General features: G+C 39.4%; 1 long non-coding RNA gene across 3 annotated transcripts in view; it reads right to left on the reverse strand.

Annotated features, from left to right (window-relative positions):
* The window catches only part of LOC138167519 (uncharacterized), a 57,431-nt gene extending 48,929 nt beyond the window's left edge, over nucleotides 1-8,502 (reverse strand). For all 3 annotated transcript variants that reach the window (XR_011169913.1, XR_011169912.1, XR_011169911.1), the window contains exon 1: nucleotides 8,304-8,502. This is a non-coding gene — a long non-coding RNA (uncharacterized lncRNA). The remainder of the gene's footprint in view (nucleotides 1-8,303) is intronic.
* Between the last annotated feature and the right edge of the window lie 8,173 nt (nucleotides 8,503-16,675).

Raw genomic sequence — 16,675 nt, forward strand, 5'->3', positions numbered from 1 at the left:
AGTAGTAGTAGTAGTAGTAGTAGTAGTAGTAGTAGTAGTAGTAGTAGCAGCAGCAGCAGCAGCAGCAGCAGCAGCAGTAGTAGCAGTAGCAGTAGTAGTAGTAGTAGTAGTAGTATTTCTTCTTGTTTTCCTTCTTTTCTTCTCTTTCTCCTTCTCATTTTATTTTCAATTCTGAATTCTCTCCCTCCCCCTTCCCAATGTGTGTAATTTCTTAATTTGCCTAGCAGCTATGACATTATCTAAAGGCTATCTTTACAGAAGTTTAGAGTTATTTCATCCAAGCCAATATTGGAAATCCTCAGATACCTGGGGAATCAACCCTACTGCATCATTTGCTGACCACATACTCCTCCACAACAACTTAGTAATTCTGTGTAAATGTGTGTGTGCATATGTGTGTGAAGATAAATGAAACTTTATTATAAGTAGTGGAGATGGTGTATTTTTTCCTATTCTCTCCATTCTTCCAGGAAGAGGTGATGCCAGATTGTTTCCCCTATGTATTCCCACTTCAAATGGCAGGAAGCAGTCCTAGGTAATTTGAATAACCTTATCCACTGCCCCAGAGGAATTCTTTGGGCGCTGAGAGGTAACTGGGGAGAAATTAGGTATACTGTCAAACTTCCAAACCCTATTAGATGCTTCAGAAAAGACATACTACCCAGGTATCTAAGGGGAAAAGAGGGCACTGGAAAAAGTCACTGTATATGAAATTGGTATGAGTAACAGGCATACATGAAGATAACAAGAGTGGAGTGTATCCCTGAAGTTGTCCCAACTTTTCAATACTCAGACTTAATATTGCAAATATTTAGGAATGTAGTTCATTAAACAATATTGCTCATTTGACATGGGAAATGAGAGCTATTAGAAATTTTTGAGCATAGGGGTGATATAATCAAATACATATATTAAGAAATTTGATCTGGAAGTACAATCCAAAATGTATTTTTTTGAAATTATCCAACATCTTCCATTAGTACTTTAATCAAGATTTCAAAGGACCATTCTATTCTAGAGCTGTAATGGACTTTAGAAATCCTCCAAGCCCATATTCCCTTTCCTACCCACCCCCACCCCAAGTGAAGGAAGCTGAGGAATGAGGCAAAGTGACTCATCCAAATCACAGAAATATTAATTAGCAAAGCAAGCCAGTTAGACAAAATTAGAATACTCCTTCCTCTTCCTTAGATGAAGTAATCTCTGGACCCAGGGAACTGCTCAGACTGTGGAACTCCTGAGAATGGAGTTGTCCTGTCAGCATGCAAAACTTTATGCAAATTAATGTGGTTTTCCCCCTACTACCAAAACACTATAAGTATTCTCCAAGGAAAGGTTGCTACCGTGTTTCCCCAATAATAAGACACTGTCTTATTAATTTTTTTGGACAGAAAAACACCAGAGGGCTTATTTTCAGGGGAGGGCTTATTTTAATGAACATTGACAGCAATTTTAATAAACAGGTAAATGTGAACAAAAAAATGTACCTTTATTCAATAATGAATTCAATAAAGAACAGGATGACGCGCTCACTGCTGCAGCTCTGATTGGATGCAGCTTGGAGCGCGGCGTCTGTTTCACGGGGGGGTGGGGGGGAGGACAGTGCACACAGAGGGTACCTTAATGTAGCGTGTAGCGCAGGGGATCCCCTTCACTACAGTAGCAATCTCAATAGGACTTATTTTCGGGGGAGAGCTTATTTTAGAGGAATCTTACACAGTAAGGGGAGGGCTTATTTTCGGGATAGGTCTTATTATCGGGGAAACACGGTAGAAGGTTGTTAAAACAGTAGCCTCAATCTATCTCCAGATACTTATTGAATATCAACTACATGCCAAGAAGGGGAGATTGAGTGGATGATACAGAATAAATATAAAAAATATAGCTAGACATGGTGGGGCACATTTGTAATCCCAGCTACCTAGGATACTGAGGCTGGGCAATCTGAGCTCAGCAGTTCTGAGCTTCAGTAAATTAAGCAGATTAGGTGTCTATACTAAGTCCACCATTAAAATGGTGACCCTTTTGCCTAAGGAGGGGAACACCAACCCAGACTGAAAATAGAGGAAGTCAAATCTCCCATACTGATCAGTAGTGGGATTAGGTCTTTAAGTAGCCCCAGCACTTACCACCTGGATGAGATAAGGAGACCCAATATTTGAGGGGGGGAGAAGAAATATGTTCCCATTTTTAGGAAGTTTACAATCTAGTTAGATAAAACAACATATATGTAAATGGCAAATAATAGAAAGCTAATAGTAATTGTTGTGGGCAATCCTAGGAGAGAACATTTTAAAAGGATTGGGTGAGTTTAGTATAAGCACAGGAAAAAAGAGAAAACACAACAGGCAAGAAAATGGAAATAAAGACAAGTATCCTACAGTTTTTCTTATTGGGTCTCAATCTGTTCTAAACAGAAGAGTAAAACCTCAAGAATGTGACTGTTATAATTCAGAATTTAGAATTATTTGAATAAGACTTGAGTATATAGAAATTTACCAGAGTTCTTGAGTGAAAAGAGAATTTGCAAAACAAATCAGTGATAAAAATCCCATTGCAGAATGTTCAGATTATTCAAGAATTCTAAGCTCTCAAATCCTTAAAATCGAGTCAGCAGTATCTATTTGCTTAACTACAGCTAATAGAGAGGACAGCTAGATGGTACAATGGATAGTGTGTTTGACCTGGAGTCAGAAAGACCTCAGACTCCAATCTGACCTCAGACACTTACTAGCTGTGTGACTCTGGGCAAGTCACTTAATCCAGTTTGCCTTAGTTTCCTCATCTGCAAAATGAGCTGGAGAAGGAAATGGCAAACCACTCCAGTATCTTTGCCAAAGAAACCCCAAATGGGGTCATGAAGAGTTGAGCATAACAAACAACTGAACTGAACAACTTCACCGAACAACAGTTCAGTGACTGAACAACCACAGCAACAAAATGGGAGCGTTACAAATGGTTCCTCTCTGGATTCATTATTAAAGCAGCCTCAATAGGACCACTACTTGATGAGGCTTTGTCAACCGTTTTCTCTGCTACGGAATGTACTTACAATTAATTCAGCCTAGGCCATCGCAAGATTATTCAGAATCAAGTGGAGTTTTACTAAATTAAGGAGCTGAATCCTCCTTGGCTAAGAGCTATGAATTGGGGAGCAAGGCTTCAGCCTACATAGTTTTGAGTTCCATTTTCTTTTCCTTTTTGATTCTTAGCTCACCCTCCCAATTCAACACTGAGTTTCCTGCAAAAACACATTAAGCACAGTTAGTTTAATGCATACCCATTGGCAGATGGAAGAGCTCTTAGGCAAACGTGTCAACTCAGGAATGTTTTTCCAAATTCTCCAGAGGAAAATGGATCGGGAGATAGAAACAGCAATCATGAGAATCCAAGTCTTTACAATCCCAGCTCAGAGTCCAGATGCCCAGGATTTTTCTCCCACACTCTTTAGTCATTACTAAAAGTACAACCATCTTTTCAGTTGTTTGAAAGAAATAGTTGCTATTAAATGATTATGGAAAAATTGGCAAGGGCCAAGCGCCTCACAGCACTTAAAAACAAACTTCTCAAAAAGGTTTCAGACAATGATTATTTTTTTTCTTGCTCTTTTTTTAGGAGGGGGGAAGACCGGGCAATTGGGTAACTTGTCCAAGTGGCAAATGTTAAGTGGCCAGATTTGAACCCAGGTCCTCCTGACTCCAGGACCAGCGCTCTCTATTCACTGCACCACCCAGCCGCCCCTGACAATAATTATTTATTAATGGTCCACTGTGGACAGAGCAGTACTCTGTGCTCATGGAACTCAGTTCTGTACCCTCATGAGGCTTCTATTCAAGAACAGGGGGAATCATAGGGTTATATATTTAGAACTAAAAGGAAACTTAAAGTCCATTTAATCATTAGATGAGGAGCCTAAGACTCAAAGAGATTAAGCAACTTTCCCAATCTCACACAGGTAGGTAGTTGGCAGAGAGGATAGAGTTCTGGGCCTTAATTCTGGAAAGCCTGAGTTCAAATCCAGTCCCAGACACTTCCTATTTGTGTGACTCTTGACAAGTCACTTAACCTCTATTTGATTCACTTTTCTCAACTGTAAAATGAGGATAATGATAGTACCTACTGCTCATCACAGAGTTTGTTGTAAAGATCAAATGAGATAATATTTGCAAAACATTTAGCAGAGCGCTTGGCACATAGTAGGTGCTATGCAAATACTTATTCCCTTCCATAGTAAGTGTCAAAACCAGGATTCAAACCCAAATATCCTGACATCAAGTCCAACATATTTCCCACCCTGCCACGATGCATCTCCATAGGTACAAACATCTATAATACCTAATCTCATATGATAATACAAAATTACATTAGAGACAAAACAGGTTATTTGAGGTTGATGGAGGCGGGACATGAAGTTGATTCACATTTTGGGACATTCTGACTTTTGCAATATGGGTGGGACACAATAATAATATTAACAATAGCTACCATATATATAGTACTTGAAGGTCTGCAAAGCATCTGTCCTGTAGGCAGTGAATAATGTGGTCTGGTTCTCAGAAGAGACATGTGGCCTGGGGACAGAGGTATAATCAACTATGGGATGGTGGGGAAAAAAAAATTTATCTTGGGCGTCAGAGATCCTAGGTTCAAATCCACCTCTATCACTTTCTACCTATGTAACCTTAGACAAGTCGCTTAAAATTCTCTGTTGCCTCAGTTTCCTCATCTGTAAACTGAAGGTGTTGCCCTAGATGACCTCCAAAGTGCCTTCTGTCCCTCATCTGATTCATTCTCTTGTTCTGAGTGAAGAACAATCAGAATAGGTACTTGCCCACAGCTCATCCTAACCTAAAACCCTTTCCTGTTGCCACCTTAACCCCATTGTGCTGCAAACATCAAAACTTTGAGTAAGTTGGGAGAACAAAATTACAGGAACAAAAGAGGAAATACTCTAAGCCCACAAGCTTGGGGTTTTTTCTTTTTTTTTTTTTTAATTAACTGGTTCCTTCACTTATTTCAAAACAGATTTTTTTTCCCCTTTCTTGCCACACAACAGTTGTGCTTAGTCCCAAATTTACAATGAACTTGAACTTTTCAGATTTAAGGATTTGTTTTAATCATGAAAGCATGTGCCCATCAAGAGTTCAGGGCTTTGTGCCATGTGTTTATCTGTCCAGACACTTGGGAGCTCTGACCCAGACCAAGGGGAGACAGGGGCAGCTCTTCAGTGGCCAACCATAGGACTGTACCTCTTTGTCCAAGGAATAAAGGTCAATATTGACTAGGACACAAGATGACCCTGAAAGTACACTCAACTCCCTGGTGGTGTTCCCAGATTGCCACTATTTACCTTGGTGTGTATCTTTAACACAGCTAGTGCTCTTCCTGTTTGGAACAGAATCGTTTCTCTGGAAAAGCGCTTGCAGTCAGCAGCCAAGGACACCCATATTTAGAGTTTGACGTGCTGAGTGAGGACAAATCATCACTTTTTTAAGGGGATACTGGCAAGTGCTATTGCTCTAACGTGGAAGTGAAGTTGTTTCCATGGGAATGAGGGCAGTCATTTATCGGAAATCAAGTCAATAGCATAACAAGGCTCTGTGACTGGTTAATTTTTTTTTTTACGTGGAATCAAGCCCTTACCCCAAGTGGGCAGTGGACATCTGGAAGAAAAACCCTTTGCATTTCTTACCCTCAGTTTCCCCCTATTCATGAAGACAATATAATATAGAGAAGCATATACCAGAGGCAGATGATTTTTTCTCCTTTAAATGAAGTTAGCTTGAAAACTCTAAAGATTTCCCCCCACTTCAGGAAATTCAGAATGGCTCTTGAGCTGTAGACCTGTGGGATAGCATTTTGGAGGAGCTGAATGTAAAGGGAACAGGACATTTGAGGCATTGCCCATTTCAAAAACAAGAGTTCATTGATGTAGGAAATTCTCTCCACCAAAGCAGATCAGCTACTACTCTGCAATTTAGGGTCTTAGAGAATTTATTTCCATTTCACAGATGACAAGGCTGAATCTCAAAAAGGTTAAATGATTGGTGTTGGGTCACAAAATTCATATCATGTCTCCACTTGCTCAGCATCTCAGAATCAGTACATGTCAGAGACCAAACTTAAACTCAGGCCTTCTTGACTGAGCCCACTCTCCACAATATGGCTACCTCTCCAATTAATACTTCTTTTGTGTATTGTGGTTGTTGTTCAGTCATGTCCAACTCTTCATGACCTCATTTGGGGTTTTCTTGGCAAAGATACAGGAGTGGTTTGCCATTTCCTTCTCCAGCTCATTTTACAGATGAGGAAATTAAGGCAAATAGGGTTAAGTACTTGTCCAGGGTCACACAGTCAGTAAATGTCTGAGGGTAGATTTGAACTCACAAAGATGACCCTTCCTGACTCCAAGCCCAGCACTCTATCCACTGAGCCACCTAGGGAGGGAAGAGGAGGGAAAAGAATGGGCAAGCCTTTGAGGAAAGAGGAAAGAGTATTTGATAATGGACTCAAGTGTCATGCTCTCTCCTTCTGTCTCTCTCTTCCATTCACCATTCCCATTTACTCTTCTACTTCCTTCCCTTGTTCCCAATGTACCAGCTGCAACTGTTTCCATGCCATCCTCATCTCTACCAGGGATGGCTCAGAATTCTGCCCTGACATTCTGGGAATACTTAAAGAATACCCAAGTTTTCTCCATGTTGCAAAGTGAGAAGTAGAAGGCATATTTACAATGCAAAAATTAAGCTGGGAACCTAGCCCTGAGGAATCAGACACTGGGAAACAATCAGCTGTTGATAGTTCAGACTGGAAAGAAATATAATAATCCCTGAAGGACACCCCTTCTAGCTGACCCTGTGTCTTCCCATCCCTGTGACTTCCTCCAGGACCAGTGTTCTCTTCCTGATAACATGAATCTTTCCAGGATGGAATAATGAAATTGGTGAGAAAACTGCTGCTACCAGGAAGGAAGAAATAGCTAAGCAAACAGGAAGCCAAGAGAGGCAGAGCTGGACTAATCCAACAACAATTATTATGATGGCCATGTCAACAATCATCCATTGCATTTATCTGGCATTCTCCCATTGATGAGAAGCATCACATGCCTTCTCACTCAGTCCCTACAACAACAGCCTCAGAGAGGTTAAATGATTGGTGCTAGGTCACAAAGCTTGTATTACATCTCCAGGGCCAAAGTTCTTTCCACTAGGCTCTGCTACCCCTCCAAATTTCTGCTAGGCTATCTAACCTTACCATGTTCCCTCTCACCCACCCTTTCCCAGATACCTTCAAGTCTAATCATCAGCAGAAAGAAAAGTCACAGAGACATTCATTATTATTGTTCCTTTGGTCCAGCTCATTTTTGTCCTTGGCTACCCTTTTACTACCCCTAAAAAACATCCACAAATCATCTTTCAAAACACCTACCTTTTGGGGGCCACCGTTAAGAATTCCACTGTCTTTCTTCCTTCCCTGTGTCCTTCACAATCAAGAATGGTTTTCCTGGCTTTTTTATTCTATTGGGGAGAATTGGGGCAATACTAGGTAGGAGATTTTTGGAAAGACTGGTCAGTTTAAATGCCTCCCCTTTCCTTTACTCCCCCACAAATAAAACCTAATACTATAATGCTGTCATTTGCCTCTAAAATACTTAAGACCCTATTCTATTTAAAGGTTATTGAAGTGCACTGATACAGGTAGTCAGTGTGTTCAGTGATTGTACAAGCGTCAGCTTCTATTTCATACTCTTTTCTTTCTAGTTTCATTTCAAGACCACTATGTAGTCATACTTTACCAACCCACAATCACCAATTTTTTTAAAAAGCTACCTTTTTCTTTCCATTTTAACTAAGAAGTTACTTCTTTCTAATATTTTTTTAAAATTTACCTAAAACCTGGTCAGCTAATTTCACCACAGATTAAACCACTTGTGAAATGAACACTGAAAACACACATATGTGATGTAGTTTCCATGACTTGAAAGGGAATCTGAAGAACACATTGATTCGCATTTTTTAAGACAAGAATCATTTCACACTATTCCTGGCCAGCCAGGATTTCATAAGTGTATTTTTAAGAAGTGATATTTAAAAGACAAGCAGTAGTAATAGGAAAAGAGATTCGGGTTATAAGTTAGTAAAATAAACCCCAAATGACAATCATTTTGGGGGTAAAACATTTTTAAGACCAAGAACTTTACAAGGCAAGATAAGGAAGAACTGCAATTTAGAAGGCACTACCAACTTTAAAAAACTCATAGTACATTTGAAATGTGCACTAATCTTCCTTTGAGGCATACTCACTGTTATTTTGAAAGTAGTCTCAATGGGCAGAAGAGCAATCAGAAAAATCACTGGAGTCTGACCCATGAGGGTTGTAGTGTTCATTTTGATGAGTTTGGGGGGTTTTGATCATCATCGTCTTCCCTTCCATATAGTCTCTAAAACCATCACCCCACAACTTTCTTACATTACCAGATTCCTTAAAGCCTCCAAACAGTATTTGACATGCTTCCTTATTATAGGCATGAATCTACTTGCATAGTATGAATTAGTGGAATTCTGCCAGACCTATATCTCAAAGTGGAAAGTACTTGTTTTATGGAAAGAACTTAGCAAACAAATCTACAATTAACTCATATACTTGAAAGACCTTTTCCCAGTGTGGGAAAGTCCCAAAGCAATTGAACTCCCAGCATGGGAAATCACTCTATAACCTAGCAAATAGGTCCTTTGTCATTCAGTCATTTTCAGTTATGTCTGACTCTTCATGACCTCATTTGGGGTTTTCCTGGCAAAGACACTGGAGTGGTTTTTCATTTCCTTCTTCAGTTTCTTTTACAAATGAGGAAACTGAGGCAAACAGGGTTAAATAACTCGTCCAGAGACATACACTTAGTCAGTATCTGAAGCCAGATTTAAACTCAGGGTTTTCTGACTCCAAGCCCCACACTCTATCCACTGTACTGTCACAGCAGGTGATAACTGTGCTGGAAGGAGGGAGTTTCCTCACCAACTTCCCTAAAACAATGATCACAGAAGATGGTGGAGTAAAAGCAGGAACTTTGCATAATCTCCCACACCAACCACCAGTAAAATATGACTCTAAACAAATTTTAGAGCTACAGAACCCACAAAGTGACAGAGATAAACAAATCTCCAGCTGAAGGCAGCCTTGCAGGCCAACAGGAAGGGTCTATCACACCCAGATGGGAGCCAAGTGCAGTCCCACATGAGCTGTGCAGTCCCAGACTCAGAGTGGCCCCAACCCGCTGCACAGACCAGCCAGAGCAGACTTCAGGAGAGTGAATCACCAGCAGTTGCTGTGGTTTCCAGAATTCTCAACCCATAAATGCAAAAGAAAAAGTAAAAGGTCAGTGGGGAACTCTGTTGGAACCAGGTGGAGAAGAGTACCAGCCCCTGCCCCCAGGATGAGGGGTGGAGTAGGTACTGGGGCTGCAGCTGCTGTCCCATGGCTGCCTCTGGAGGTACTGGCATGCAGATTAAAAGGGAACCAAGCAACCATTCAGAGGGTAATCACTCTTGCTTTGACCTGCTTGGAGCTGGGTCATGCAGTCTTGGGTGGTGGTCCTGGGGTGAGAAATGCCAGTGTGCCAGAGCTTGTGGTGTCTGTAGAGAGGGCACCCTCCTCAGGCCTCTGACAACATTTGCAAAAACTCCAGCAATTTGAAACACAGCTCTCCACTCTGGAAGCAGAGTTCTACTGTGGCAAAGAGCTCAAAAGTCAAGTAATTGACTGGTAAGATGAACAAGCAGAGGAAGTGCAATCAGACCATAGAATCTTTTTTGGGGGACAAAAAGGATCAAAACACGGAACCAGAAGAAGTCAAAAAGCCTGCATCAAAACCTTCCAAGAAAAATATGAATTGGTTACAGGCCATGGAGGAACTCAAGAAGGATTTTGAGAATCAAGTAAGAGAAATAGAAGAAAAATTGGGAAGAGAAATGAGAATGATGCAAGAAAATCATGAAAAAGTGAGTCAACAGCCTGCTAAAGGAGACCCAAAAAAATGCTGAAGAAAATAATACCTTAAAAATTAGACTAACTCAAATGGCAAAAGAGGCCTAAAAAGCCAATGAGGAGAAGAATGCCTTTAAAAGTCAATTTATCCAGTTGGAAAAGGAATTTCAAAAACTCACTGAAGAGAATAATTCTTTTAAAATTAGTTTGGAAAGTGGCGCAGTGAATAGAGCGCCTGCTCTGGAGACAGGAGGACCTGAGTTCAAATTCGGCCTCAGACACTTAACCAAAAAAAAAACCTAGCCATGTGACCTTGGGCAATTCACTTAACCCCAATTGCCCTACCTTCCCCCCTCCAAAAAGCAAAAATAAAAAAATTAGATTGGAATAAATGAAAACTAATAACCTTATGAGAAATCAAGATATTATAAAACAGATCCAAACAAATGAAAAAATAGAAGGTAATGTGAAATATCCTACTGGAAAAACCACTGACCTGGAAAAGAGATTTAAGACAGATAATTTAAAATTTATTACACTACCTGAAAGCCACAATAATAAAAAAAATAAAGCCTAGAAATCATGCTTCAAGAAGTTCTCAAGGAAAATTGCCCTGATATTCTAGAACCAGAGGGCAAAATAGAAATTGAAAGAATTTACCTATCACCTCTTGAAAAAGATCCCAAAAAGAAAGCTCCTAGGAATATCACAGACAAATTCCAGAGTTCCTAGATCAAGGAGAAAATACTACAAACTGTCAGGAAGAAATCATTTTTTTGAGTGTTGTGGAAACACAATCAGGATAACATAATATCTAGCAGCTTCTACATTAAGGGATTGAAGGGCTTGGAATATGATATTCCACAGGTCAAAGGAGCTAGGATTAAAACCAAGAATCACCTACCCAGCAAAACTGAGTATAATGCTTCAAGGGGAAATATGGTCATTTGATAAAATAGAGGACTTTTAATTATTCTTGATGAAAAAACCAGAGCTGAACAAAAAAATTTGACTTTCAGATACAAGAAGCAAGAAAAACATGATAAGGTAAACAGGAAAAAGAAATCATAAGGAACTTATTAAAGTTGAACTCTTTACATTCCTACATGGAAAAATGATAATTGTAACTTATGAGACTTTTCTCAGTATGAGGATAGTTGAAGGTAATATATATAAAAATATATATGTATGTATAGGAGGGTGAATGTGTATATAAATACATATGTGAGTGTGTTATGTGTGTACTTGTATACTTAGAAGGCACAGGATCACTTGAATAAGAAGGGATGATACCTAAAAAATAAAATTAAGAAGTGAAAGAGGAATATAATAAGAGAAGGAGAAAGGGAGAGATAGAATAGGGTAAATTATCTCATAAGAACGAGGCAAGAGAAAACTGTTACAATGGAGGAGAAAAGCAGGAAGGTGAAAGGGTCAACCTTATTCTCACTGAATTTGGGAATAACATACACACTCATTTGGGTATCTTACCCTACAGGAAAGTAGGGGGAAAGGGGACAAAAGGCAAGATGATAGAAGGGAGGGCAGATTGGGGGAAAGGGTAGTTAGAAGCACATACTTTAGAAAAGAGACAGGGTTAAAGTAGAAAATAGAGTAAGTTGGGGGGGCAGGATAGGATGGAGGAAAATATAATCTTTCACAATATAACTACTATGGAAATGTTTTGCATTGCTACACATGTACAACCTATATTGACTTGTTTGTCTTCTTAGTGGGGGTGGGTGATGAGGGAAGAAGAGAAAGAATCTGGAAATCAAAGTTTTAAAAACAAATGTTAAAAAAATTGTTTTTTACATGCAGCTGGGAAATAGAAATATTTATTTCTGGGATACAGAAATAAACAGGCACTGGGATATAGAAATCCATCTTGCCCTACTAGAAAGTTAGAGGGGGGTGGGAGAGGATGTAATAGAGAGCAGATTGGAGGAAGGGATACTCAGTAGGCTTGCTATTTTGGGGTGGGGGACAGAAAAGACAGGGAAAGAAATTTTAACTCAAAATCTTGTGGAGATGAATGTTGAAAATTAGATTAAATAAACAAAAGATTTATTAAGCCAAAAAAAAGACAGTTATCACAGATTTAGTTCTTATCTCTTTTGTTTCCTTAAGAAGGAAGCTTGAAGCTGGGTTGTACTTCTCAGGAATAGAAAGAAAGCTATCTGGTACTTTTTGTTTCTCCCATAAGAGAACCTGACAAAAGGTCAATTGTGTGTACAGACTTTATGTAATTCTGTAATTTATGCACTCTAGCTTTATGTAAGTGGAGTGGTCAGCAGACACCTATGTAAAACAATTTTTACATAATGCAAATCTGCTCCTACCCTCCCACTTCACTTAGCCTATGTAACATAGGCATACATAATACCTTTGGGCAAGTCATAAAATATACTAAAATGTAGACATGTCAAATACTGTGCCATGACAACAAACAGAATTATGCTGTGAAAGGTAAAGTTAGTGATGAAGTTTTCACAGTACTATCCAGTACAATGTACAGCACAGTTGCCCTTCTCCACCCACTGCATCTAGTCTTTATCACTGGAGGTTGCTGTGCAAATTTTTTTATGAAGCTATCAAGAAGTGTTGGGACAGTGATTTTCTTTTTTCCTCATCCATGCGATCATAGCAAGAAACATCATCCTCAACTAGTTCTGAACTTTTAAAAAATCTTGAAATATTTGAATCTATCTTTTCAATACAAGAAAAAAATTCACTCAAATGATGAAATGCTTCTGCCAACTATTTCCTTGTGAACCTTTTTGGCTCAACCTTGGGCTCTGAAGTTTCCCTTTTTTCTTCTGCAATCTTTGCAGCTAGCAGTTCAATCAAATCCTCATTGGACAGTTCTTCTCTGTGAGACTCAAATCTTCTGCATCATTCTCATCCTCTTCTAGCTCCAATTCTTGTACTAATCTTACAATCTTGTTATTTTTTCAAATGTTTAATCTTGGTCAAATCCATGAAAATCAGGAACAAACTAGGGAAACACTTTTTTTTTTCCTAAACTCTCATCATATATGTTTTTATTATATCTTCCCATGTCTTTCAGAACTCTTTAGTGAAGTCAAATTTGCATAATGTGAATTTACACAAAGTGAGAACTCTCTGTATTCATTCAGATACATTTTTGAATGCCCGCCAACAGTGGTGATTGAAATTCCAAATGTTACAGCGAGTTCAAGAACGGAAGGCCACTGAGTCAGAAGGAGAAGATAGGCAGCAATAATGGAGAAAAAATGGGGGGGGAAATAGGGAAATGAAAAAGGGTTTCCCTAAGGCTATGCAGTGAAGCTTTGGTAGCACTCAGAGAAGGTCAGACAAATGAGCTTTTTCTTGGTGTTAGATTTATTTGACATCTTAATTTTCATTTTGCTTTTCTTCCTTGCAAATGATCAGTGTGGCTCTTTTCTCTAAGTGGCTGTGTTTTCATCACACTCTTTTTTTAGCAGTTGTTTCTACCCCAGAATGGAAAATGCAGTGGTTGTAAATGTTTCCTTTTTACTTCAAAAGAATTTTGCCTTTTACATTCTAATATTCTGTTGTGAGTTCCTTACTTCTGAGTCAAATAAGACTAGAGTGCCAGTCTCCTATTGGTTGATTTCCATGGCACTAGCTAATTGTAAGAGGCAGCTACGTGACTTCGAGGTGTCTCATTGGATAGAGCACTGGACCTGGAGTCAGGGAGGCAGGAGTTCAAATCCAGCTTCAGACACTTCCTAGCTGTGTGACCCTTCACAAGTCATTTAACCTCTGGTGCTTTAATCCAGTGAAGAGGGAAATAGCAAACTACTGTAGCATTTTTGCCAAGAAAATCCCATGAACAGTATGGCCCACAGGGACACAAAAAATCAGACACAACTGAATGACACAACCTTGCTAGTTGGTGGTACAGTAGGTAGAGAGAGCATCAGGCCTAGAGTCAGGAAGACCTGGGTTCAAATCTAGCCTGACACTTACTAGCTGTGTGACCCTGGACAAGTCACTTAACCCTGTTTGCTTCATTTTCCTTATCTATAAAATGAGCTTTAGAAGGAAATGGCAAACCATCCCGGTATCTTTGCCAAGAAAACCCCAAATGGGGTCACAAAGAGTCAGATACAACTGAACAACAAACAACAACAGCTTACCTTAGTGGCAGTTCAAGCAATCAGAGGCTTTTTATTAAAACCTACATTCCTATCAACAAAAAATCCATAAGCATTTATTAAGTGTCTTCTGTGTGCCAAGCACGGTGTTGGGCAATACAAACATGAAGAGTAAAGCAGGCCTTGCAGGAGCTTCAACTGTGTAGCAGTTTCATTTTTGGAGAGTACTTTTGTCTCAGTGGCTGTGAGGGAGGTAGCGTAGATATTATTCTCCCTTTTATAGATGAGTAGCCCAAGGCTCTGAAAAGCTAAGTTCCTCAAAGCAGCTAACAACCGTCAGAACAGGTTTTGAAGGTAGGCCTCCTGGATCCAAGTCCAGCACCCTGTAGGTAACATTATGCTGCCATGTTAATCACTACTCAATCATCTGATAATTCAATAATAATAATAATTCAATTTTACTCAGGGCAGGGCTTCTTAATCTTTTGTGTGTGTGTCATGGGTCCCTCTGACAGTGTGGTGAAAACTATGGGCCCCTTCTTATAGAATAATGTTTAAAAGAATAAAATAAAATTAATATGATATCAAAGGAAATCAATTATACTGAAATACAGTTTAAATATGTTAGACTACCTGAAAATAAATAGTCTCCCTGAAATCTATGCACAGATCCCAGGTTAAGAACTCCTGACCTAGAAAAACCAACATCTCAGCTGCCTAGATGATAGGAGAGCCCATGTGGCTTAACATTGCTAGCTAAGTTCTTCTTTCATAGATTCACATTTAAAACTCAGAGTTTTTCATTCTTTTTTTTTTTTTTACTCAAGTGCCCTCCTTATTTCTTGTTCTGATCTAACAAACATTTATGGAGCACCTACTGTTCTTGGTGTTGTTCATGCTTCATTTTCAAAGAGGACAAATGACATCACAGGGTGATATCTCGACTTCCTCGTGAATTAGATTTAAGTGAGACAGAGACGCACACAGTCGTCAGACTCACTCTCTCTCTCTTCCAGAGTCATCAAAGTCCAACAGCAAAACAAAAGGCAACAGGACTGGCTGTGGCCCTGGATGCGGTGGACGGCCTTGGCATCTTCAACGTTCAACCAAGTTCCACAGTGCCTGCTTCAGCAGCCTTTGTATCCATTGGACCGAATTGTTTTCCTCCACTTATTCTTCCCTGGCACCTACTAACTGCAGGGCATTGTACTAATTGATGGTAAGGCTACCAAAATAGATGGGACACTTGCCCTCAAACTACTGGGGGAAGGAGGTGATAGTAAGATGACTTCAATTACTTCATTAATTAGATTCTGTGACTTTGTTAGTGTGGTTATTCCTGCTCTCAGCTGCAACCAATCAACAAGTTAGGATCAATCAACAAATATTGAGTATTTGTATATACCAAGCTCTGGGAATAGAAATACAAAGAATGAAGCAGTCCCTTCCTAAAGGGGGTTAACATTCTATATGGGGAGTTCATATAATGAATATTCATCAACTTAGAGCAGGGAGGGACTTCAGAAAACATCTGAAAAAGAGCCCAATGTCACCTCCACACGTCATTAGGAAGACGAGAATGGAAAAAGACACTGGCACAAATAAACGTAACACAAAGGAGAGTGATGTGAAGTGCCTGAGAAGTGAAAAGTGCTATGAGAGATTGTAACTATTTTGTAAAGGCAGTATTAGGAAGCACAATGTGTCTCCTGATTATGTGATTGAAGTAAAATGTACAGCATTAGGAGCTCAGGCATGGGGACATATTTCAGTAAACATTGTAGCCAAGTTATGGCTTTTCATTTGTTCATCCTTAAGAGCTGCAGTACCTTGTGTCCTTCCTGACTTGGACCAGGTACTGGCTAGCTTCAAATGCAAATTCCTTATCTAAGGAGATTGAATCAATAAGGCCAAAAAAATGTTAATCCTTCTAATAAGTACTAAGCAAATATTTTATTATATATATATATATATTATTATCATTACTATATAACACTAAACAAAAATCCTTTTGTATGTTGTTGTTTTTAGTCATGTCCAACTCTTCATGACCCCATTTGGGTTTTCTTGGCAGAGATACTATAGTGGTCTGTCATTTCCTTCTCCAGCTCACTTTACAGATAAGGAAACTGAGGCAGCAGGGTTAAAAGACTTGAATAGATCTGAGTGTCTGAGATTATTTGAACCCAGGAAGAAAAGTCTTCCTGATTCTAGTCCCTATACTCTATCCCTATACCACCTAACTGGCCAGTTTTACATATAAACCTGTATATATTACACATACATACACACACACACACACACAAATACATAGAAGCATTCAACAAGGATATAGAGCTGTGGATCTCCAAGTCCTTGCCCATTTTAGGTAGATTAAAGTCAGTAAGAATTAAGTTTGTCAGCTCCAAAGAACTACCTTCCCTTCTTGATCCTGGTTTATATAGGATTCTACAAAAAAAAAAAAAAGACTTTGGGTTGTGAGAGTTTATAAGGGTGGGCATCTAATTAAATAGATAAATGTGTGTGTGTGTGTGGATAGACAGACAGACAGACAGACAGACAGACAGACAGACAGACAGACAGACAGA

Source organism: Petaurus breviceps, unplaced genomic scaffold (assembly GCF_028583685.1).
Source record: "Petaurus breviceps papuanus isolate PSGF00001 unplaced genomic scaffold, PetGlider_PUasm1.0 229, whole genome shotgun sequence".
NCBI classification, from domain to species: Eukaryota; Metazoa; Chordata; class Mammalia; order Diprotodontia; family Petauridae; genus Petaurus; species Petaurus breviceps.